The sequence below is a fragment of the Betta splendens genome, chromosome 2 (genome assembly GCF_900634795.4).
Source record: "Betta splendens chromosome 2, fBetSpl5.4, whole genome shotgun sequence".
In the NCBI taxonomy this organism is placed as follows: domain Eukaryota; kingdom Metazoa; phylum Chordata; class Actinopteri; order Anabantiformes; family Osphronemidae; genus Betta; species Betta splendens.
Genome location: NC_040882.2, coordinates 482,909 through 510,021, shown reverse-complemented (window position 1 = coordinate 510,021; position 27,113 = coordinate 482,909).

Below are 27,113 nucleotides of genomic sequence, written 5' to 3'. Positions count from 1 at the left end.
ATGAAAGAAGTCTATGTATTATAATATCCTTTCAAATTAGTTTTTACTTTATTTTATTTGTGTTATACAGTCTTATATCAAAGTGAGATATAAGACTGTGATAAGTAAGTCTTGAGGACAGTAATACAGATTTAACTATTAAATTGCTGATGAAGTCATTATCACAGTCAGATTCATAGTGGATGTGTTTTTCAATTACTAATCTAAAGACAGTATGGATTTAAATTGAACTATTAGCAATGCCGATATGCTGTATTTGTGCATGTGATACAACAAACACACTTCTTTCTATTCTCTATACTCACTTTCTATTTATTGTTATGTGTTTTAAGCTTTGCTCATGTATAGAGAAATCATATGTCTTGAAAATTATTCAGTAAGTCTTTCTGTCGATGAATGGCTGAAAATGGATTTTTACTTATACTACTCCAGGCTCATACAACTATTAATAAACTAACCTACCTCTTTAAGTACACTCGTAAGAGCAGGCTTCGATCTCATTTCAGTTGTTTCTGCAAAGTTTTCACGCAGCTAATGCGAGGCTCTAGGTTTTAAGGACAGGTCATCCCATCCCCATGGCGGATTGAACTTTTGGCACAGACACTGCATGAAGCTCAGCAGCAAATTGAACTCAACTTTTCCACAAGTTGAGAAGTTGATCACGAAATTAAATTATGAATTTCAGAGTTTTATTTTCTTCTAAAACTAGGATTCTACGATTTTTTTTAAACTAGACATGATACTTACTAGACATTATTTTACAACAATGTTTAAGAGTTTAATTTCAGTTTAGTAGTTCAGCTTCAGTGATTTGATTGTGTTTGCTGTTTAATTTGTACAATCTATTTGTTCCTTATGATCATTATTTTGCATAAAGAATTAGGATTATAATATATGTAATCATATACAGTACATATCTGCCATCAGTTCTACTTTTCTCACGTCTCAGCTTTTACTGTACATTAAAGCTGTCAGAAAGTTGATAGTTCTATTTTTTGTGACAGTGAGACCTGAGGATCTGTATTAGTTTGAAGAGAGGCTGCTGTTAGCTGTTTCTCCTGACTCCTAGGAATCAGTCGCAGTCTCCTACCACAATTTTTTTTTTAACTACAGTGAAATGATGACGGCTGCAAATTTTTTACTGTATTCTCCTACTGTAAAAGTAAATAAAACGATATATGTCTGTTCAAATCACATGGCCATGCCACTGCTTATCCTGCGCACTCTGTTGCTGGGATGGGTAAACTGGTAAAATGGCACCCCAGCAGAGCCAACATATAGAGTTGTTCCTCCATCATTAGCAGCAGACTTTATTTTGCCCCTTTATTACCAATTATCACTACCAAACAGAGGCGATATCCAGAGCGAGGGAAATTAAAAGATACAGTCTCTAACTAGTTCTGCACTGTGTTATATTTCACCTTTGTTTGACCTGTACTAAGATCAGAGAGCGTTACTCTGTGTGCTCATACTACTAAATGGTTAGATGTAGAATCTTTCCCCTCAAGTGTATTTCTGTTGCTGCCACTCTCCAGGTATTTCTCCCACCTTTCACTAGAAGAAACAAAAAAAGCTAAGTTGCAGTGAAATTTTCCCTCAAAACATTTAGGACAGCTCCTCCGTTCAACTCTGCTTTATCTACCTCCAGTATTTTGACAGTGCATCGCAGTGTGTCTCAAAGAAATGAAGTGGCGGGGAGCTAGCGCGTCTGGTGCTAAACTCACAGCAGAGCACGTCGTGTTGTGATATGACCTGGTGCTGACTCGCGGATGATGGAAGACAAAAAAACTCACACTGTGACGAGAGGAGGAGAGACGGGAGAGAGAGAGAAAGTGGAAGGAGAGGGTATTTTTCAACTCCAGCATTGTCTCCCAAATAATGAGAGGAGAGAGAGAAAGCAGGAGCGAATGGAAGTCGTCCCGGTATGGCTTGCGTTTCTCTCTTTCCCCCCTCCCTCCCTCACACGTGGAGGCCCCATGCTGCTTAAGACAGATGCTGGGGAAAACAGTGAGGCATGTTGCTACTGTGGCTTGTTTCTCAATCAGAGGCTTAACGCAGAACCTAACACACACACACACACACAAACACACACACACACACACACACACACACAGACACACACACGCAGAGTCTCTTGGCACAAAGATGAAATTTGTGTGCATATACACACTCGTACACACGTCCCAGTAATATCCGTTGAGATGTGAGATTACAAACGCTATAGTTCCACCTGTTCTTTGCCATAACAGGTGCCTGTGATAATTATTTCACCTCTCTCTGATGAGCCTGGCTCACACTAGACAGCATGCAACTGTAGCAACCAGATAATTTCAATAAAACATAGCTTTGTAATTACTGTATTAGATTTGTATTTGATGCCTTTATCTGCCCAAATGGTATTCCTGCCAACATTTCGTTTTTTTCACTATTCTAGAGAATCTGCACCAGATGGTCAGAGTGTCAAAGGTCAGAGTTTGGCTTTGATGGTGGGGCGGCGGTAGCAGCCATCTTTAGGAGGGTCAATCTGCACATTCAATAAGCCACAGACCTGGCAAGTGCGCCAAATTGATTCAGTCCTCAAAGGTGCTGCTGCTACGACCCGCTTCTCCAGCTTCTGCGCTTATCCTGATTATTGTCAGCACTAATCAAATTGTAAAGTTAATGTGCGGCGGAATACGACAAGGAAATATGAAGGTGTGACTAAGAGAGAATATATGCGTCATATATGCGTGATCGAACGCCCAGTCCCTGAAGTTAGTCATACTTCTAGATCTAGACAAGCAAAAGGTATTGGTTCCTGGACTAATTAGCTTTGAACAAGACCTGGTGTTCCGGCCACTCTTCGGGAATGGCGCTTCTCATGCCAAACAGCAGTTTAGCACAAGTAAAATAGAAATATATTTGTGCAATAATACATTTAATTTAGGACATTTAAGTGACTTCTGAAAAAAATACTCAACTACAGAATAAAAATAAGAATCCAAAGTTGTTAATGTCCTTGCAGAATTTCATCAAACATCAAGCAGTTAGTCTGATTTGTGCTTTAGCTGTTTCTGAGTTTGGTTCCATGGATCTGATTGGTCAAAAACAGGCCATTAGCTCTAAGTACAAGCAGCATCAATGTGACTTTTTGCCATAAAGGAACAAGTTATTTCTTGTGTATCATAAATGAAACGGCTTCTGTTTCCTGTAGAATGAACAGAAATAACAAGGCCACGGCTGTCTTCATTTCGCTGACCTGCCGCCCGATCTGCGACTATCTGAATAGAACGAGTCAAAGAAATCCTTTGCGTTGGTGGAAGTTGTGCAAAGAATAGTCTCTCACAGGGATCCTGTTTTTAAAATAATTGCACAAGCCGTTCTCTGTGGGCTGGCGTGTGCATGTACTTTTGACTTGTGCCTCTGTATGCGTTGATCGAGCATCGTTGGCAGGAAGTGCACTCGCACAGGAACAGAATTTTAGTTTTAAGCTGCTGCGTTGATGATATACATTATAGGACTAAGTGTGTGTGGAGTACGGGCCTGGTGCTGCCTCATTACTGCAGGATTACATGTGCATCCATGGGTGAGGTGGTGATGGTGTGTGTGTGTGTGTGTGGGGGGGGGGGGGGGGGGGGCTCAATCACTCTCCTCCTCTGCTCCTCTAATTCACAGGATGATGTAATTATCCCTTTTTTTCCTCTCCCTGACACCTCACACACATTCTCTCAAGCACTAAAACATTCATGCCCACAGTCACAGGTATTTTCTCTGGCTCTTTGCCCCCACCCACCCCTCCGACGCTCATACACACACACATGCACACACACTCGCTAGCAACGACAGACTGAGGGCCGCTCTCTGACAAAAGAGGAGCGCTTCGTGCCTTTGACATGATCTCCCCTCCCCACAGTGGACGAGGGACCACAAAGCCTGGTGGTGAATGAGGGTCAGCTGCAGCTTGGCCCCTGGGAGCCTCCTGTCGAGCCTTTTAATGAATGTCATTTTCTTGCATTAACCACCCCGATTGTTGGATAATGGCCTCCCAACAATAACATTTAACCAATTCCCCTGTCTTTTGGGTTGGCTCATTTGGACCACAGCAGGGGTGGTAATTGATTGTGTAATTCCAATCAGAGCTGTAAACAGATTGGAGGTTCCTTCGGAGTCATCCTCGACATCCACCCTCCCTTCTTCCATCCTATATATCCATACGCTCTGCTTTGTAGCACACGCAGAACAACCTTCCTTTTCTAAAAAGAAACTGTAAAACACACAAACTTGCAATAAAAGTTTCTTTCTTTTTCATCTTCATGGCAACAAAACAAGTGGCTCCTGCGTGACCCTGGCTCTGTTGTGTGCTAACACGTCCCACTGCCTTTTTCTTCTAGCCCCCTCCCTTAGCTTCCCCAGCTACTTTTTTTCTCACATTGATTGTAATTCTCTGTCATCGTCTGCTGCAGAGATCCAGAGTCTTGGTAGCTGGTGGAGGAAGGAGGTGAGGGGGTTAACTGCACTCGCTAATTTAGATTTACTGTGAGACAAACACTGGTTGGATGGGGGCTGGGGGGTCGGGGGGACATGTTGTCTCCATGGAGATCAGGGCTAACGGCAAATTGTGCATGTGCAAGTGTGTATTCACGTGCTCCGGTGCTCATTTAGAGCCGAGTTCAGCTAATTGTCAGCAGAAAGCTATTTATTTACTAGGTGGTGTTCACAGAGAACACTTCTCTGTTTGCTCTGTGAAACCTACATGTTTACAGTGTCACCATTCTTCCTCTATCAGCCCAACCACGACCTGGAGGAAGCCTTTCAGTGTACTCTCACCTTGATGTCACAGTGGCCTTCTGTAATTGTCTCAATACTTCTGTCACAGTGGTCTGCACAGTGCTTTTAGGAATGGGAAGGTTTGTGAACGTCTTCCTTCCCCCATCTTTACCCCATAATCAATACAGATGTAGAACTGCACTGAGCATGATGAGTATTTTATCAGTTTATCTCAGTTGATCGTTTTCTATAAATAGTACTCTAATATCTGCTTTTATGCCACCAAGATTTAAATCGTATATCCCAGTTAACATGTTCAAGGTGGATTTTCCTCCATGTGTTTCTTAGACACACTGATAAGAATCAAACAGATTTGTATATAACTATTATTCAATGTATTCTCATTATTCTCATCATAGTGTGTTATTAGAACATCTCATTTTTGTGTTTTTTCTAAAAGCAACTATTAAAACTGGTTTATAAAACTTAAAATCATGAAGATTCCTCAATGTTTTTCAGTTGTTTTCTTTTTCTTCTTCTTTTCTTTCTTTTTTGAAATATTTTTCATCAGCAAAACAAGAGAGTTAAAAGATCAGCAGAAACAAAAGACACTTATCAACTTACGCCTGCTCCTCTATTCAAAGATGATTATATTATTTTATCACGCCTCGAAGACTTGATGTGAGCCCAAAGATTTATACAGGCAACCAATCTGCAGACGCTTAGTTGGATCTGGGTTCATTTGAGCCTCTGCCTCCCTCCATATTTCTGCTGACTCGTGTGATACGAGGAGGCTGAGTAAATCTAATATAAAGGCGTTATTGATTTGCAGGTCCTTAATCACTTTGATTTGGCCCAGTTTTCACTGACCCCCACTGAAGCTAGAGGTTCCCCAGGGGTGGGCCTTCGGTATCGCCAACGGTAGACACTCAGAGGCAAATGCAATTTTTCTCAGATGCCTAAAAGATTTAGAAAGCCCATCATCAATCATCTCTTCACCAATATTTACACATTTGGTGGTGATCAATAGACCATCTATTATTATTATTATTCGTTTTCTTTTGTGTTGGAAGCTTTGAGCTTGGCAAAGTGTTCAGACCGAAAACAAGGCGTCCAAAGGTATGTGGGTGAACGTCGAATTCACGTGTTGTTACGTGCCAAAACCCTGATGGGCTCATTACTGCCCCCTAATGCCAGAGCTGAAGAAACACCCACTTGTAATCTAATTTTCACCTGTCAGTCATCTTTGCTCCTCCCATTTTAGTTCCACATATTCTTTTGCACTTGTGCAAGGCTGCAATTAGCTGGTTACTAATGTAAATCCCTGATACATAACATAGAAAGGACACAAAAGGACTAAAACAGCTGAGAGATGACAATTTTCTCCCACACTTTATTTAACTGCTTAGAAAATATGAAACATATTTTCAAACTTTTTACAGACAATCAACGTTTTTTTTTCATATATATTTATTCATATTTCGAAAACATATGCCACATATGTTACTGTGTGTTTTAGCACAATGTGCAGACAAACAAGCACAGACGGGCATGTGACTGAGGGATGGCTGCATCTAATAGCCGTGTGCTGCTATGTAGCAGCGTATCAGGAACCAACTGTGTCACTTTGTAAACAATGCTAATTAAGAAAGACAGTGGGATTGCCTTTGTGACCCCTCTTCCCCATCCGTGTTTGTTTTTATTGTTCATGCTAATTAGACTTAATCCTCTGTTCTTTCACCGCCGCGTCTGACCAGCTCTGGGCGTCTGTGATGCAGCCAATGGGCTGCAGCAGTGTTGCAGGGTGCAGATGCAGGGGCAGGGGGGGCTGGGCCAACGGGCTCAAGCTTATAGCTGGTGCGCGCGGAATGGGTGGGGAGGTGGGGGTGTCATGTCGGTTGGGGCCCCTGGCAGCCATTGTCTTGCAGCACAATGATGCGACTCACAAGTGAGCAGCAGGCCAATAAAGACGAGGAGGCCCCGCTGAACAGCATGTCCCTGCCAATTGTTCAGCCGCCACAGCGCGAGAATGGAGCTGTCCACACACACACTACACCATACTCCTCACACCTTCCCTGCAGTATGCCTACACCCCCCACCCCCACACGTTCATACTCCCCCATCTCATATCTCTCACATGAGGAGTGTGTTCACTAATGGCTAATTAAAACTGGACTATTAATGAATGGACAAGCTGCAGACATGATAAGAAAACTTAGAGGAGTGAATTAACACGTCCTTAACATGTCATCCCAGCCAGCTGCAGCCCAGCGCATGTTCAGGTGGTTTCACACACATACTGTACATTTCAGACAGAGACCTACAATATAAGAAGGAACTATTTAAAGCTTCAAGATGAGGACCTGAACAGTTAATAATAATAATGCTAAACCTAGTAATACAACTGCTTTAGGCCCAGAGAAATCAAAAGTTCTATTCATTTTAACAAAAAGGTTTCTCTCTTCTCTTCTTTTACTCAGCCTCCGGGGACCGGCATGCAGCGAGAACCGGGGCGAGCTTGATGGGGCATGATGGGTCACAGCATGTATCCAGAGGTCACCAGAAGCCATTACTGTGGGGCAGGAAGTGGAATTATCCACGACTACCTGTGAGTTGGTCCCAGCGGTCAACGGGGGTCACTCATGCCTCAGCTGCTGCCCAGTGAGGCCTGTCTGCAGGGGTTTGTGTGTTCGCATTGTAAAGGAAGCTGTGTTGTGTTGTGTTAACCACCCGTGCGTCAGTGTTTATTAAGAGGAATTGCACCTTAACAAGACTGTCACCTCCAGGATTTAAAAGCTCGACTCTTTATTTTTGCTGGAATTGAGAGTGTTACAGTTGAAAGAGCAGCAGATTTCCTCCGTCTGTGAGTGAAACTCGGGGAGAACTTGTGAGTGCGCTTCGTGGCGAGCTGGCAGCGAGGCGGCGCTTTTGACTTCGCAGAGCTTGCTGTGTTGCACCGCTGAAGCCCTGCTCCTCCTCATCACTGCGTGAGATTCTGGGGTGGGTGGGGGTTGAACAGCGAAGAGGGGAAAGCAGAGTTCGTTTTTGTGAGAGCTCAGCAGATTTAGAGGGTAAGCAAGGTAGTTCTCAGAGCACAAACCCTGCTGCAACAACACCACTTGCTACTTTCTTCTCATGCAACCGCCCTCATTTTCTCTCCCAAACACACACACACACACACACACACACACACACACACACACACACAAACACACATGCAGTCGCTTTCGCTTTCGCACAAGACACGGGCAGAGACAGGAAAAGGGGGAGGTGAGAGATGAGGGTCAGAGATGGAGGAGATGAGGTGGATAGAGTGAGAACAGAGGAGGAAAAACTGCTGAACAGATGAGAGGAAGATGTGTAATGTTTAGCTACCAAGTCGCCCGGTATCAGTAGCTTTATGGCTGCTTTCATGCTCCGTCAGTTCAGCCCTTCTGAAAGGCAGAAAAGCCCATTTCCTCGCCTGGAGCGTTGTGACCAGCAGAGGACAAACTCACAGAGAAGTAAAACACAACATGTGTGTGTGCAGCATCTTCAAACATTAACACGTCATTATCAAATTAAGCAATACCTGCAGAAAATACCTTAAAAATGAATTCATTGAGTTACTCAGCTGTGGTATTGGTGCACAAATTATTCTTTCTCTCAGGTGATGGACTTTGAACCTTAACTTACTGTAGCTGCTTCGACAAAATTCATTTAGTACAAAAATACTGGAACTGTGAAGTCAGGAAACAAACCTGTAACATACAAGAACATAGCAACAACAACAAAAACCTAAAACCAAAGCAGTGACACAGAAACAGGCAACTCTGGACAGGTTTGTAGATGTGATCCTCCGGACACTGTTCAGTGGCTGACCAGTGGTGTAACATCCCTGTGAAAAAAAGAACCATCTCTTTAGATGAAGCAGCTTTGCGGTATTTGGAGTGAAGTTTGCCTGTGACGTGTATTATTGTATTTTCTAATAATATTTCTTTCTTAACTGAAACACCAGTCCTTATACCGTAGCGCATTATGAGTCTACCACATGCCCCCACTTACAAAACCCATGCACGCATGGCTTGTCACACTTTTAGCATTGACACCTTATTTCCCCAAAAATACAAACTCCCAGCAACCCTGGGAGACTGAAGTGCGCTTCCTCTTGATCGGTAAAGCTTATGGATTTTGGCAGGTCTCTCCCCCGTGGCTGTTTTGTGTGGTTCAGTTCGCTGGTATTAGCTGACTGGCTGCAATTCAGGGGTCATGGGTCACCCTGTCTGTGTACGCTCTCCTCAGTAATCTCCCTTTCCTCACCGCGCGTCTCTTCCTCATATTAAATCACACTTGACACACCTGGAGCACCGAAGCAGCCTCATCCATATTTTATTCCCGAGCCGTTTTTTAATACCGCAGCACTTTTTAGGGTGGCAAACTGATATATTTATTAACTGACCCACGCCGTAGCTGCATGTGCCATGGTGGTGGAGAGGAATAATCGGGTTTGTTCAGGGGGGAAAAAAATGAAAAGGAGCTGTGACAAGTTTATGAAGTAAGCACATGGGCCCTTCATTACTCTTCCAAACCCCCTCTGGCGTTTCTCGATGCCAGGTTGCACAGCTCTGCAGCTCGCAGTGCGGTGATACTCGCTGGGGTAAAGTGAGCGAATTGTCAGGAAAAATCTTCCTTGTGCTAGAACTTAGCCCCTAAACGCCCATTATTCTTGAAGAGGCCCACTGTCAGAACAGGTTTACTGTCATAACTCGCAGAGAAGGCCCTTTTCTTTTAGGTGGCAGTGGAGGGAAATGTTTATGGAGGAGGTAAATAATTCAATGGGGTGCCTTATCGCGCAGGAGCCTCACTGTCATTCCCCCTATTATCTCTTCAGCGTATTGCCACACTGTTGAAGTGGTTGAGTGTAGTTTTCCCCCTTCTTTTAGCCACAATTTAGCAGAAGGCAGCTCTTTAAACATGAGGGGAGGCAGGTTAAGTGGGGAAAACACTGGAAAGATCCCCACGTGTGTGGTGTGTACCTGTTGTGTGGGGCTCCACACTTGTCACCTGCTCAGACAAAGCACTGTTGTTGTTTTTTTTACTTACATCAAAATATCTAACTTTACAACAGTTCTGTAAAAGTACTACTGTAGCACATGAGCTTTGTCTGAGGTTTATGTTCCAGAAAGGTCACGTGGATCAGTTAATCAGCCACTGAACCACTTTTACCTGAGCTCCTTTCATCCACTCTTGGAGCTCTCATTTCCTCCCTCGTTTCCTGTGTTTCCTGCCTGCTTTCCATTCTACCCACGGCTGCCCTTTACCACCCTTCCATGTCCCCTTCTCTTTCTTTCTTTCTTTATGTCCGTCTCTGTGGGGAAATATAACCAAATTAGAAATCCATAACCATTCATTAAAGACCGTTTCGCACACTCTGAAGTATGCTATTTAACAAAGCATCTCTTCAAAGGAAAGACCTCAGACAAACTTACGAGTTGTTTTTCAAGCATTTTCAAGTTATTATTCCATGTGTCACGTCATTCTTCCTGTCGCTGCGTTGTCATGTTTTCAGAATGTTGTAGCATAGATATTACAGAAGCAGTACCATATTAATTGGTCAGCGGTTTCATACTAAACACCTAATGCGTCTGGCAGCAGAATGATGTTTTTGTTTGTAATCTTTACTAGTCGGTGCCGATGGTACAGTATACAACTGGTCCTAAAAGATGAACGAGCAAGAAGCTGGAATTAGCATCCAGACTCAGCTTTGGATGCTGTCTGAGCAGGAGAGGAGCAATGAGTTTCAGGAATCTGATCACCAATCTGTAGTGTGACAGGTCGAACTATAGGCCCAGAGGAGCAAAGGCAGAGGTGGCCAGCTGGAAGGTTCACTACCAGACATTACTACCAACACTTTGTAGAACAGAAACTAATTGCATCATCATCTGTTCAAATATTGTTTACCTATTTGATTTTTAGAGCAATCACCATTTTACTCATCTACTTCCCAACATTGTCAACTAATAGACAAAACTAAACCAATTCACCTTGGTAACATATCAATTCATTGTTTTACTTTAAAATAGGCATCTGTGCCTGTCGCATGGTCCTGTTACATGGTCACGTGGAGATGAGTAATCATTCTGATTTAAGGTGAAGGGAGGCTGTCACTACGGCCCTGACCTGGTTAACCGCCAAGGTGTTTAATGCTAAGTCTGTTGATGAAGCTAATTAAATATCCATTTCTATCTAACAGTATGATTAATGATGCTGGTACATGTTGGTCTGTTTGCCTTCATCCAGAGAGAAGGGCAGAGCCAGAGTTCCCGCCTCTGACCAACGCTGTACACTCTGTCTGCTCTGGCTCTGGCCTTCACTTATACTTTGGCCACTCATGGCTCAATGCAGAAGGTGGAAGCGTGATGTTTGTCGAGGTAACTGGGACCAAGAGCGATAACTTTCAGCTTCAAATTTGAGTTTGGACAGCTCTTTGCTCACCACATCGGAGCATCAGCTAAATCCAGTCGGTACTATGATCCAGACTGAAAGCAAATAACACTTTAAAATGGAAATGTGACGAATGGACGGAAACATCTTTCTTAGCAGCTACCACTAAGGCAAGGAGGTATTTATTCAAGTTTCAACTTCCATCAAAGATAAACTTACAAGAGGTGACCACTGGCATCCGACAAAGGTGTTAAATTAAGCTGCTGTCCTTATTTCCTGCAAACATCAAATCATGCTGTATATTTTAACTCACAATGGACTTTGTCAATCATCACTCATTCAACCTCTGTGATTGAGCTGATCATAATGGCTGTGACGCTTCCGTGGCACGTTTCTTCTTTAACTGCTTGTCATCGGCGACAGAATGTGACAGTTTTACACAGAGATCAAGGCGAGACAGGGGTTCTGGTGTCTGACTGTTACGCTATCAATTTTCTAGGGCACCAACTGTAAAGATTAAGCACAAGTTTAACCCTTGGAATCCGTCTTGATTTCTGGTTGATCTGCTGTTTGACATGCAGACGGAGGGCAAGAGTGATGAAAAGTCTGTCTGACGACGGGCTGCGTCGCCACGTTCCATCCAGCTGCGTCTTACTTTCTGCCTCTTATTAGTCAGGTCCTTACTAAACTAATTAACTTTCTTTACTCGACGTCTTGCAGGAATCTTCAATGGGAGCCCGAGTAGATCTGAAGGTGACACACTTGTTTAAAACTCCCTAATAAATGCAGCTGGCATCCCAGTTCAACGTCAAGCCCAGGGAGGTGTAATGATGCTTTTTCTGTTTGCTTTTTTGGCTCAACTGCAATCAGGGGACATTGATTAATTGAATTAAACTGAAATTTTCTTAATCACTGATCAATTTCTATTAGACATCCTTAATACATATTAATAGATTTGGAGTGCATGTGTGTGTGTAGTAGTTGTGTTTGTGTGTGTGTCTATGTGCATTTTTAGACATGCACTGACCTGTGTATGTGGATGCTATCACTTAAAAATATGAATATATGCTACCATAAACATCTCTCCTTTTTTGGGAAGTCATTTCCCCTAAAGCCAAGAGACAATCAGAGTTCAGTCACAAAGTGTCATTTTCTTTAGGTTTTATCTGACCCATGAAACATGAAAATATTTTGTCTCTCCTCCTCCACCTCATCCTCCCTTTTTTTCTCGATCTCCCACTTCCTCCCTCTCTCCCTGCCAGCTATTCTGTGATCATGCTGTCTCCCTCTGTTGTTGTTCTAAACAAGCAGCAGGGGGTTGTGGGTAGAGGCCTTCACTCACGCTGGGCGTGTGAATCACCGTGGGGGGCGAGGCTCCCCTGCATTGGTCCTCTCACTTTCTATCAACCAGAGGTCACTCTCCTGACAGAAGACACTAGGCAGGTCGGCCGACTCATTTGCAGACACCACACAGACACGAGCTGCCGATATTACACCTTTTTCTGTGAGTGCCACGCACAGGAGGCAGATACTCCATTCATATCAGGCTACGCAGACACGCGGAATAAAAGCCAGTTCAATCCACACGTTTAATTGCACGTCTATACATTTTACACCATGTATAATCAGCGGCGAGGAGACATTCATCAGCGGGGGACGCTCGGGCATAAAATAAAGCAATGGGTGTCAACTCGTACACAGAATAAAACCATAAAGCACCATAAAAAGCACACACACACACATAAATTCTACCTGGAAGCACTCAAGCATAAAAATAAAACCTGCTGTACAATGTATTGAAAGAAGAAAATCATATGCCATAACCCATAAACATGTAAACAAACTCCCACGCAGGCAACATTATACTGTAGATAAATAAAGAGCACATACAGTACATAAACACATATACGATGTATGAGTCCATATGCACCTAAAGTGTGTCTTGCTGGCGTCAACCTGCACGCGTCCTACAAGCATGAATGTGTAAGTTTATAGGCAGGGAAGGATATGGAGTGATGGAAGCAGGAGGCTGAAAACAGAAGGAGGCCAATGCTGAAAAAAGCGGACATAATTCATGCTCCTTGCTTGGACATATATGGTTGTTTGAAAGCTTCTGTGCACAGGCAGAGAGGTAATGTGGATCCCCTGCACACAGCTGTGGGTTCCACATCTCTGGTGGAATACTTAGCCAGGGGATTACGGGGCCGCCTCTATTTGCATAACTCCATTAAGGCATCGTTCGCTCACTCTCACTCTCTCTCTCCCTTTCCCAGCTCCATCTCGCTCGCTCACGCGGAGACACCTGTGTGGGAAAAGCTATAAAGACGTAACCCCCCGCGGAAAGCAGAATTACATTTCTGTGCACATTTGAGAAAGACACGACACACGTTACAGCTGTGGAAATTGTGCAGCGATATAGGAAGAGAAGTGTGGAGTTGTGGAAGAAATTAAAAAGGCTTCTCAGAATTTTCTGCTACGGCCCTGACCCAACGTGACAGGGCTGATGCAGGATCAAAGGTCAGTGGAGGAGAGTGCTGGGAGCAGTATCACCGCTGACTGGGGAAATGATTTTGACACAGTTTCTTTAGATGTTTTCAGGCATCCACCGCAGCCCTGAGCTTATCTTAGCATTAATTAACAAGGCTGCATGTGAGAACACCAGTGTCTGAAGCTGTTTGGCCAGACACTTAACAGATAGACAGTATGCATGAATACAGTGAGTGGACATGGTGACGTCTCTGTCACTGCCAACAGTAGATCTGTAAAGTCATGGTTGCGGAGTATTTAAAGTTTATTAGAGGGGCCCTGCACAATGGTTGAACCTGATTTTCAACCTTTTCCTGTCTTTTTTGTGCTGTTTGCTTCTGCTTTGTATTAGTTCTATCATGGTATATTTTGGTTTTGAAAGACAAATACACCTGTTAGTTTGAAGAGTGGTGCTGAAGCGTCACCATTTTGCTCAGATAAAGATGATGTGGTCAGTGCACCACTGCCCAGTGAGGGAAGAGGGTTTTGTTACAACCTAGGCCAGTTAAACACCTTAAGTGGTAAAGTACAATGGAAGAAACTTGCAGCTTTTACCCTGGGTGAGTCATATTTAACGTTTGCTCTGATAGTGTTAGCTTGACGATATTAATGCCTTCAAGGATCAACCTCTTTCTTCTCCAAGACAGTAAGATCAATGTGGCTGGGCTCAGCCGCTATAGATAGCCCAACTGTGTGTGACGCTAAGGAGAGCGATGACCCCCAAGGTTGCTTCTTCCTCCGGCGTCTTTATACCGCCGGCCCCTGCAATGTTCCTCTCCCTCCTCCTCCCAGCTACTCTCTCTTCCCCGTCATCTTTCTTGCTTCCCCTCTCCATCTTTGTCTTTCTTTACTTCAGTGGCGTGAATCATGAAAGCCCGTTCTGCGTAGTCGATGGGCCTTTTCTCCTCAGAGGTACCTTGTTGCAGAGACAGACAGAGACAAATAAGGAGAGATGAGGTATTGATTTGAGAGCTTCTAGTAGGACAACAATAGGTCCCTTACTGAAGCCACTGTGAAGCACAGACACTTTCCGTGCAGCCCCTTGGTTCCGGAGAGGAAAAGAAGAGAAAGGAGTTAAAAAAAAAACAACTTTGTGTTCTATTGCTCCCTCTCTCTCCACTTACAGCTGATTGTTGATAGCCGAAGGGGTAGAATGATGAAGGGGAGGAGGAGAAGGAGGAGGTCAGACCTTGGCACTCTTCAATTCCCATCGGACCCACTAGCTGCACGGGCCGGGACCCCGAACCCTCTGAACCTGCCCTGTGCATAGCAGCTCTGGGCCAATCGCACAAATGCACAGGGCCTAGAACTGCGACACCCCAGAGGTCGCCGGTTCAAAACCAATACTTGGCTGCCTGAGGGCATGCTGAACTTTCTCGGCATTTAAAGCCCAACCCAGGCCTGACTTACCCCCACCCACAAACATGTTGTTCATGGATTCAGTCCAGGGTTTGATAGTTTGCTCAATGTACTGAATAGGAGCTTTCAGCTCTGACTGATTCACGACCATGGTGGAGAAAATGGGCTGAGCAGAGAGCTTCACACATGATGTCATTGCAAAAAAGTGCATGTGAGGTTATGCTTGGCGAGGTCAATGACATCATCAGTCGAAGACAGGAAAGGCACTTCCTCTGTCTCCTTGGTTTATGAGCTTGTTGGCTGTAGAAGTCATAGTGAGGAACATACAACCTAATTACTCGCTGTCATAGACCACTGTAAAGAAAATTTGCGGTGAAATATAGTGTTAGAGCTCTAGAGGGTGTTCTTTACTGGAATTATTGATGTGAGGCAATAAATCTATTGTGTGAAATTGCTGTAAAAAATGTCCTTTAGACCATTACAACAGTGGTGAAAGCAGCACAGTGCCTATGTGAAAAAGGAAACCTGAAGGGCGCATTTCCATGATTAAAATAATAAACAAACTGCATTTTGTTTTACACTACTTTTGCATTAAATACCATTATCAAGTACTGTAAGGCGAAATATTGCGTGTTCCAAGGCATAAACCGACGAGCACAAGGCTCGAGAGACCACAACTCGCCTATCAACTCTGCCAGGTTGAAAACTGAGCCAGGTCAAAGCGGCTGACTTTACCTCCTCTCCTACACAAACACGGGCTGGCTGGAGCTGCACGCGGGTCATCGGGGCTTGTATACACTGTTTATCTCATTATGCAAAGCGGTGGAGAGATGCAAGAGGCTGCGGAAAAGCATAATGTGTGGAGTTCATTTAGACACTCTCTGTGAACACTGTTTGTATTGATTTGTGTTTAGAGGGATCCTGATGCTGCGAGGGAACAGGGCGATACCTCGGCCTGTTGAGGCACTGTCCGTTTGAAACTTTTTAAAAATATCGATTTCATTTTGTTGTGTTATTTACAGTTTGCCGCATCCTATAAACTGAGCATTATCTTTACACGCAGATATGCAAAGTACAACACTGTTAACATGCAGCACATAAGTAAAGATGAGTTCAGACTGTTAGTAAAGTACAGGAAGTTACAATAAATCCAAAGAAAGTTGCTGAGGAAAGTTGTTTCTTTTTAAGTTTCTGACTGTTTTGTCTGTTGTGTGAGGTGATGGATGACCAGCAGCGATTCATATCACAAAGCCTCCTATATATATTTGCCCACAATGCACTGCTCTTCTCAACAGGAAATGAGAAAGGCTCCCCTCCGATGGCATGCCGCGGTGGAAAAACAATTTCCAACTTTTCAATTTTGTCACCATGTCACTCCCTTTACTGGTCACTCCTGCAGGCGACTCATGTGGAGCCTCATAATGAATGTGTTTCATAAACAGACATCAAGGGCGACCACTGCAGCTATCAACTTAAGTAACTCTGCTGTGTATCACCTCGTAACAGTTCTTGTGCTTTGTCACTGTGAGATAGAACCACCAGCACCTCACTAATTTCCTCTGACTCGCAATCGCCTATGAGGGCTATTAATTTGGAGTAATGCTGTTCTCCTTTATTGGGTGTCAGGGCTGTCATATCGCGCCGTATCACAGCCAGATCTCAACTGTGCCACTCTACAAGTCTCCCTGCTGGCAGCGCTTCAGGAGGAAGCCATTTTGAAATCCTTTTCCTTCTTGAACCTATTTGTCCCTATTTCTTTCTCTCGTATCGTGACCGTTTAATGATTTTCAGTGTTTTTATGGTAAGAGCCACGAGACTTGAAACTGAGAGCAGAGGCCTGAAAATCATTTTTCAGCCCTTAACTTTTGGGTAGGAATTAGTCTCAGAGTTCTTCCAGAGCTCTCTTCTACATTTCTACCTCATCCCTTGAATGTCAATGCGGCATTAATGCAGGATGCCCATGCTATAGTCAGGATGTTTGCAAGGATGAGAAAAGAGAAGCCAAGGATGCGGAATAAAAATGGTGACATCTGTTAGATGGAAACTTGTCTTCTTGTGTCTCCCTTAAGGGAGAGGTGTGGGTGCAAATGGAGGAGTGGTGGTTGAGGTGGTGTTGAGGCAGGGGGGATTCTAAGGCAGAGATGGGTGGGTTATTAATTTCCACTATGCAGTATCATGCAGCTGGTGGCTCCAAAGCGAGGTTTGGCGGTAATGAAAATGGCCTGTGTCGAAGATTAATGGCTCATAAAGACAGAGCGTTTAGACGGGACGACCGCCTCAATCTGGATGGTGGTGACTAATCGCGAGCAGCACACGCACGCACACACACACACTCTCGTAGACACGAGCCCGCGTCTACCCGCTCTGAGCCTGTCTCCCTTCTTCTCCTTTTGTACTGCTTGATTCCTACGTCACACCCCCCTCTCTGCTCAACTGATGTTGGTGTGAATTGTGGCGGGGTCAGAGGTCAAGGCTTGCAGAGAATTATCTTGATTTATGCCCTCTGAGGCCGACGCTGGCTGCTGCGTACAGCGTGGCAGGCGGTCGGGCCGTTGGGCTGGTGAGGTCCCCCTCTAGCCCCCTATTTTTTTTCTCCTAATGGCAGCAATGCTGACAGGACCACCGAATCATCAAGCTGGACAAATGAGTTCACCGAGCCCCAGCCATTTTTTCTTCTTTGCTGCTGAAGGTGCATCATATATCTCCAGAACCACCCAATAAGGAGGGTGAGAAACGTGTTTTTAAAACAAATTGATTTGGATGCTTTACGACGTGAGTGTGCGTGTGAGTTTGTGGTGTAATAGCAGCTCGGGAGGATGATGCAGTTTTAACTGTGATGGTTTCAGTGCCAGAAGCAATGGCAGCGTAGGCCATAAAACAAGTGATTTTCATCAAGACAGAGAGTCGATCCTGTTTTATACCATTACATTGACATGTCTACACACTATATAAACCAGGCGCGGGTCAAACTCTGCTTTGTTTTACACGGCTGTGTCTGACACAGAGGATTCATCACAGTTCAGCTGTCAGTCACTGTACACACGCTAATGTTTTTCCCATGAAACTAAATATAATCCGGCACCAACAGCTGTAGCTACAGTGGAGTTTCTCTGGCTCGGCTGAGGAAACTGTTAAACCCCTTAATTTAGTGTGTTAATAGGTGAACATGTCTTGTGCCACTTCCAGGTCAATAGTAATAATGCACTGATGTCATTTTACGTAGCTGGTAGCTGTAGTGCCAGTATTTCTATTAATTTGCATCAAAACCACTTTGAAACCCAAAGGGTTTGGATGTGCATACCCCAAGTACTACTGCTAAAAAAATAAACAATATTCTTATATGCATCAGATGGAAACATGGGCTTTTTCTTTATTGAGACACAACTAATCCAATAAATAGATCAAAATAGTGGCAAAGAAGTGAACATACCAGAGCATGACAGGAATCACTGCAAATGAAAAAATACCTATCAACAACTTCTGTTGTTTTTACTGATTTATAGCCTAGCTTGTGTGGTGAGACGGTTGTGAGGAACCATTGGGAGGCAAATCTAAATGTAGGTCTTGGCCTAAGACTAGGCTGTGGTCAAGGTCTGAAAGACTAGACTGAGCTTAATCCTCCAATCTAAACAGACAGACTGCTGGTTTACTGCAGCAGAGGAGTCCATCCAAGACAACGCAGAATGAGACGCACTGTAACCTGACGGGTAGAGAATGGAAAAGCAACCCGACACTGCCAAGACTAGAAGGGGTTACAATGCCACAACTCCCTTTAATCAAGAATGGAACTAAAAATATTAAAAAGCACAAGACCCAAGGTTTTGCAGTGGTTTCACTGGCTTCTAGTATTCAAGATGTGTACAGTAAGGAGGCAGTATGTTTGCTAGCAGAGCCCGCACCAAGAGGGCCACTAGAGCCATCAACTAATCATATCCTACTAGTACAAACTGAAAAACATGCACGTCCTCAGCTTACTTGTGTAGATGTTGTAAGTATAATGTATAGTAGTATAAAGTGTAGACATTGTGAAGAGTGTCAGAACAGTCAGGATCACATGTCTTTGTAAAAAACGACACTGCCACAATTTGCAGTTAGCTTCACCCCGTTGTGATCTCTGGACTGAGCTGCAAGGATCAGGGGTGGATCAAATCACTATTTATAAGCTCTGGTCACTCAGCCCCTGGTTTCAACTCATTTTGACTGTATTTAGTTTGTCTTTACTTTGGTTTAAACAAACTTACTTATGTTACTACTGAAATGTGGTTCCCTGCTTGTCCTTGTTTGATTTGTAAATGCAGAAAACCAACAATGTACGCCTTTAAGTGGTTGAATGAGGTCGGACTTTCATCTACTTGATTGACTACATTTACTACATTGACTGACTTTCTACATGAGAACCAACAAATTAGAAAAAAAGATGCAAGCGGATTTGGAGCATGGAGAACTCAGCATTGCGCATTTGCTTTCACCTACCTTTTTAATGACATACAACATGTATATTCCTGCTGAACAGAGTTTTCAGGTAGCAAACACAATTCCATTTCCAAATATTCTGAAAAGACAATATATCCCAAAGTAGGAAGAAGCCCCGCAGAGCGTGCTGCAAATGTGTGACATGTGTCCGATTCATGGTGTTGGTCATATAATCCTCTCATGGTGGAGGAATGTAATCTTGGCATTACCCAGAATCCTCCACATATAATCTGCATTTTCTGAGTCCATGCTGATTTCACATCATTGTTGAGTCTGGATGACGCTCGACACCTATGATCTCCTCTGTGTATGTTGACAGTGTGACACGTGTGCATTGGCTTAAGCCCGGCCTCCCCGCGCAGTACGTGATTGCCTCCATGGCTGTATGTGTTTGCGGAGCCTGTTTGTTGAGTCACACTCCGCAGTAGCCTCCATTCATCTTATTAGGCATTGACACCTGCGCAACTGCTTCCTGTCAGCCTATGAAATGAGCGCCTCTGTCAGATTTATTGTGCAACTACAGCTGTGCCTATTTAGTCCCATGAACCTTGGGCTCCCTGTCTCCATGACCAGCCAAGCACATACATGTTTGAGGTAGAGATGGAAGCGTTAGCGAGGTGCTTGTATTCCTGTCAACTTGTTGACAGCGCGACATGAAAATCCATTTGTTTTTATGTTGCGAGGCGGGAGCGTCTGGGGTAAAGGGGGCAGTTGGGAACTCTATCCCAACCTAATCTTATAAACTCCTGCCCCCAACAAATTGGTGGCCCCTTGCACACTCCCACCACCTCCTTCTTCACTTCACAGCGTGCCCTTGCACCTGGCCCCTTTGCTGGTGCTTGTCATCCATTTTATCCATCTCTTCTTCAGTGGTCCCAATATGTGGGGAGTAAGGGTCAAAAGGCCTCGGAGTGCATAGCAACGTTTTCACTGTTTACCTCCAGCTACGACAGGAGCCTATTTGCTCCCGCCGTTGCCTTGTGCGACTTCACTTTGAGCCCTTTCGACTCAAAGGCAGCGTAAAAAAAAAATTGGTGGGAGCTTTGAAATGGGGGGAGGAGGAAAAAAACACGACATCACCTTCTTTTTGGAAACAGTGAGGGAATCCACTGTGCTGATAAAGAGGGCGAGAAGAAAGGAGGGGAACAGGAACAAGGGAGCAAGCAAAGGAGACGAGAAGGAGGGACAGGAGGCTGTGCTGATTCAGCACTGCAGTATGGATTTTCACCCCCCCCCCCCCCCCCCCCCCCCCCACCCCCCACACACACACACACACACACACACACTCCGTTTACAGGCTTTTCCTCCTCCCTTCCTGCACCGAGTCGCAGGCAGCACTGCCAAATGAAGTTCCCACTTCGCAAATCTAATTTCTCCCCTTTTTCTGGGGAAAACCTATTGAGGGGCATTAGATTTTCCCTGCCACATAATATCTACCAAGTAGTGCCTCTAAAGAAATCACCCTCTTGAAAATAGATGACAAATTGGGTTTGGGCCCTGTGGCATTTATGCATGCATGTGTGTGTGTGTGTGTGTGTGTGTGTGTGTGTGTGTGTGTGTGTGTGTGTGTGTGTGTGTGTGTGTGTGTGTGTGTGTGTGTGTGTGTGTGTGTAGTACTGTATACTGGCACTGAACTCTGACCCAGCTGAATGGAGGTAGAAAACAATTTCCACATTTCCACAGTATTTCACATCGTCTCGAAGTGTCCACAGAGAGAAGAACTTTTCATGCTCATCAGAGGAGGTTTGGGGGTTAAGAAGGACTGTGGGAATAGATTTACAGAGTTACAAAGACGCTGCAGCTTTGGCAGATCGTCAGATTTGCACATAAATCCTTATTCATACACACAAAAAGCACTGTTTTACTAAGTAGAAACATACCTCAAGACTTGTAAACATAGACAAAGGTATAGATGCATATATAAATACACCAGCACATACACCACTCCCTGCAGACCTGCTGCTTTTAAAGGCCTGATGGATCAGGCCTCGTTGCTGATAACGGTGCGTCTGGGTCTGTGTGCAGCCAGAGCCTGTGCTGTCTAATTACCCCAAGCAGGAGCAGTGGTGGGTAAGGCTATTCATTTCCACGGTAAAATAGCCCAGATAACAGGCCTTTTTTTGTTGTACAGTATCGCAGGGGCCAGTGATTGAATTACAGAGCATCCCCCGGTGACTAAGAGGCAGTAATTACGGTGTAATTTAAGATTACATTATTAACTGGCTGACTTTATTAGAATGTAACTTCACCTCCGCTGTTAGTTCCATCCTTATCATAAAAAAAGAAGATGATTAAGGGAAAAAGGAAATTGCCGCAATTGTCCCTTTTATAACTGCAAGTGAGTGCGTCAGGCTTATTAGTAGTGCGGCGCCAGAACCGAGGCACAGGAGAGGCTTTGCGGTGTGCTTGAAGAAGGCTCACCAGCACGAGAGGTGCTCAGGTGTTGCAGACCTGAGAGAATGGATGTGTGGTTGTTTAAAGTCAGGATGAAAGGCCAGCTTGAAGGCAATTCTTTATATCATGTATTAGAAAGACAGTTTTACTCTTGTTTATGCCTTTTAGAATTGTGGAAACTTGTAAATAAAGAAAATCAACACACACACAAACACGTACGCCCACGCACAAACACACACATATTGACCCTGTTTGTTAGAATGAGCTTTTTGTTTTACTTGTTCTTGTCTTTTTATTTTGTGATATTTCTTATCAGTGTTTTGTTTGGTTTTATGTGACAGAGCTGTTTTTTAAATTGCTTTATACCCCCCCCCCCAAAACTGACACGACTACACTTGACCTCCTAATGTTACATATTCATTTTTGCACCTTCTTTTCTCCTCTGTCCTGCAGTATTGATTTGCTGTGAGATGTTGTTTGATAACTCCCCTTTATCCAAATAAAATATGCCTTGATGCCTTGATTCAAAGCAGATGGTAATTTTTGAACACCAACACTATTATTTTCACATTTAAAACCTGCCTTGTGTTCACACCAATTGGCAGCTACCGCAGAATTAATAAGATCTGAGGTCAAACCCGAGGCTTTGGTGTCTGCACTGTGGGGGCGTTGATTGCCAGACACGACTGACACTTGACAGTTCGGATCCACTGCTGCCTCCTCGAGCTCCTTGAGTCTGACTTTCAGCGCTGACCGTTTATATGATGAAGTGTTTAATAAGTTACACTGAAACCTACAAAGAATGCGGTCAATCAGGATAAAGTCAAGTATTCTCTGTTTTTGGTTTTGTGAAAACCAAAATCTATCCAATTTATGTCTATTCTATAGAAGAGGTGAATGAGCAAAGATCAAAGAACAAATCAGGATTAACTAAAGCAACATTAGCTAAAGTTCTAGTTCTGAGGTCAAAAAATCCAGACTCCTTGTTTTAAATAGTTTTGCAATAACAAACATAATATTATATAATTTGATTACCGTATTGCAGGCAACTACAGTTACTATGGCAAATGTACAGTCCTCTGGGCAGCTGGCAAATTCTGTTTGTGGTGCACTAGTGGCATTTGAGAACATTACAAAACATTAGGGGATGATTTAGTAATGTTTCTCAGGGATAATTAGCAACCATTTGAAATATTTGCAGTCAGTAGCAGAAGATTTCCTACTTACATTTCAGAAGATATAGTGTTCATAGTGGTATTGATGTGTGTGCGTGCATGCATGTACAAATACATACATTGTGATCATATAGTGAATGTGAGAAGCTTTGCATTTTAGTGTCGGGTTATGGTGTTGATGACCACAGTGACATCACCTCAATACTTCTTTAGATTGTGATTTACAGACATCTACTCAGTTCAGCGTGGATACAGCCAAAGGTCATGAATCAAATAGAAGCCTTGTTGTCACACAGTTCATTTTGTAATTTAATATCCACACACACACACATATTTTATTTCTGCTTTTATTTGCAAATTCTGCCTTTGAGGATGAAAAACATTTGACCTGATAGGAACAAATCCACACTTGAAAATACATTAAAACACTCCCAAATGTATAAATAACATCTGCATTTGCCCTTAAGCCCCCACACATTCTGCACACACACACACACACACACACACACACACACACACACACACACACACACACACACACACACACACACACACACACACACACACACACACACACACACACACACACACACAAAGGCTGAACGCTCACACCGCATACACCAAACAGTCCAACTAAACTGCACAGCACTGTGTCAAAGTTGACCTGAAACTGAAACGAGATTAACCCCGATCGCTGGATTCGCACACAAATCCTCTCAAAGTGCAAAAACATGAGCCAGGCCATGGATAATGATTACACATCCCTTCATTAGCATCATATCAGTGTTATGGATTAGACCCAACAATAGCAGCCATTGTGGAAGCTCCTATCGAGCATCTAGCACATGAGCGGCTGAAGACAATCCTTGGTTGTATGACAGTCAGTCAAACCCCAAAATAGAAGGAAGTCTTTTTCTGTGACAGTGAGAACACTTAGCGTGGTATAATTGTGTACCTCAGTAATAAGTGAAATTGAAAGAAGTAACCACCTCTTCTCCACACATTTACATGCCTTTTTCCTCTCTGTGAATAATTTGGCACAAATGTTCTGTCAACATTAGCAGATTGGAGTAAATTCTTTGCATTTTGGTGCCGTTTTTTTGCTAATAAACTGCCCACAAGCCGTTTCTTCATTATGCATTGTTTGGATTTCTGTCACAGCAGTGAGTGCAACTGTAGCTGTTAATTCAATTAGCATATTCTGTGTGGACGAATATCACTTTGTTATTGTCATTTACGATAGAGGTTACTTTTAAGTTGCATTGTGTTTTCTTGGCGTGTGTGATACAGTTGATGCTAAAGCATGGCATGGTAATGTACAGTAATCTAACTCATTTCAGTGTTAGTTACATCAACAGTAAGTTTCAGGCAATAATTTATTGATTCAAGCAATTAGGTATACAGCAGTTTTGCCTTGTCTCAAGAGTCAGCAGACATTCACTGTTCCAAAGTAAGGAGGTTGAACGGAGATGGTTTCCATAGGTCAGATTGTGTCAACAACTAACTTGTGCTAATTGTATTGTGAACTGTATGTGGCACACAAACAGACACACAGTAAAAAGAAGGACTGGCGTTTAGAGCAGCTGTGAGTACATGTAAAGAAACAAATCTATCTGCGTGTAGCATGGGAGTTGATGTGCTTTGCGTGTGTAGGTGGTGGTGCGCTATGCTTGGGCTCTGTTTGCCGAGTTTGTCACCGTTGTGCGGATGTGCGCCTCTCCGCTCCTTGTCCTCACGCTCTCCAACACAGTAGCTATCGCTGCAACTCTGAATGAACTCTACCTCTTCAGAGCTGCAGGCATCAACAGCTCAACAGCTTCTAAATATTTGGGGAGGTAGATGGAGGAGTGTGTGTGGGCGGGGGGAGGGGGGTGGGACACAGATAATAACTGCAGCGTCTCCCTCTTTTAAGAACACAAACAGAAAATGAGGTTCGCGCATCTGCCTCCAAACAAAAAGCCAGACTGGTCCAGGCACATTGGTTGTGTGCGTGCGTGCGTGCGTGCGTGCGTGCGTGCGTGTCTTTAAGCTTGATCTTGGAAGTCCTGCAGTTTTAAACGAGTGGGTTTGACATAAATTCACTTTAAAGCTAATTTGCTAAATTTGTGCTCCACCCTGTGCATTCCGTGTTATGAGGGTACAAGAAAGAAGTGCTGGTGAGAGTGATGCTGGTGCAGACAGCATCTCTCCAGTTGTCAGGCGGTGAATTTATCAGTCCATTACAATGTTCCTTAGAGGAATCAGGTTATGCAGAAAATGAGACAACACCTCTTTACTGCAGCATCACATTTACTGTAAAATACACATTTACATGCATATTTTCACAGAACACTGTTGTAATAACTTTATTCATATATTAGTATTTAGAAGAGTGATGAACATGTTTTATAAACCAAATTGAACTGAATAATTGTGTCAGTCCAACCTTTAACACCTGTTCGTGTCCATCTTTGTCTTTGTGTGCATGACTGCGGCATGTGAGGGCCTGCACTGCTGTAAACATTACCTCATCGCCATCAAGCAGTGGGGGCCCCGGGCCCCCCGTTGATCCCCAGGTCTGTGGGAACTGAAGCCCACTCTGCTGGCTGGAACAAAGGGCAGCCCTCTTCTGCCCCTTCACCCCCTGCCTCAGCCACCGCTGCCCCAGCCCACCTCACAACAAAAGGGGCCACGGGGCCTTAATTCCCAGGCAACGATATAAATGGTGGCCCCCAACTCCCGAAGACGAGGCAGGAACAAATGGGCCTGAAAGCCCAAAAGGGTGCAGGAGGTGGGGTTAGTGAAATGGCAAAAAAAGTCATAAAAGATCCCCCCACCCCCCCATCCAAGAGGTCCTTTGTTGGTGGGGTGAGAGGACAAGGGGGTGGGGGTTGAGGCAACCAGGGTGAGAAGACACAAAGGACAGGTCGAAGTGAGTGGCATGGGTCAAAACTGGCAACCCACCCCTCTTTCACACACGACCAAAACTCCCCATCAAGAAGACATATACAGTGGAACGGGACAGCGCCTTCAGAAACACATGAGAAGTTTCCAGGCACAAACACCTCTATGTCCAGAACTTTACCTGGTGAGACAGACCAGGTTTGTAGACCTGTAACCTAACTTGACAGAACTGTGGTGACACGGCAGCCGAGTGAGTGGAGTTGTTTGTGACCTTGGTGTAATCTGACCCAAGTATTACAGTAACAGCTACAGTATGAGCCAACATTAGCAGGTCCAGGCCAGTGGGCGCCATGTTCAGTGAATACCTGGATGTTTCACTCTTAACAGACTTACGTGAGCCGCACCTCCTACCATACATATAATAATGCTGTATTTTTTCATATTTCCTCGAAATAAACAGATTTAAAAGTCTTAGATTTTTCTGTGATGGTTTTATGTTAATACTGGTTGGTTTAAAACCCAAACTTTGGTGCTCTAGATTAACTCACCACTGCATTACATCAGACATCATTATGCTGTTTCAGATGTATAGCAGGTGGTTTTAATACAATCGTCACTTATGGAAAAAAAAAACATTAACTGCTCAGGTTTTTTGTGTCTTTTTTTTTTGCAGTGCAGTTGAGTTGTCCGCTGGGCTGGTGAAGTGGCTGGAGAGAGAGCAGGATAATTGGGGCTATGTTGGATCTAGTGTCTGTGGCACTTCAGTGCTGGAGGTCAGGGACCTGAAAACACTGGCTCAACAGTTACCAATCATTTCAAACCCCCGGCCGAAGAAAAGCATTGTGGGCCGGCTTTCACTTAGGGCCACGGCCTGTAGAGGTTCAAAGGGACAGTGAAGCTCACAGGCCTGTGTGTGTCTGCGCGCTGGTGTGCACTCGTTTGAAGAAAAAGAAGAGCTTAGAGGCTAGAAGCTTGAACAATTAGAGTAATTTTACCCACCCTCCATCTGTTTTTGTCCCCCAACGCACACAGATTTTACCAGACGAAGATCCGCGCTGCGTCGTCCTGGGTCACATTTAACCAAAACCCAATCACAACAAAGAGAAATAAATTTACATGCCAGTCATTCTAGTT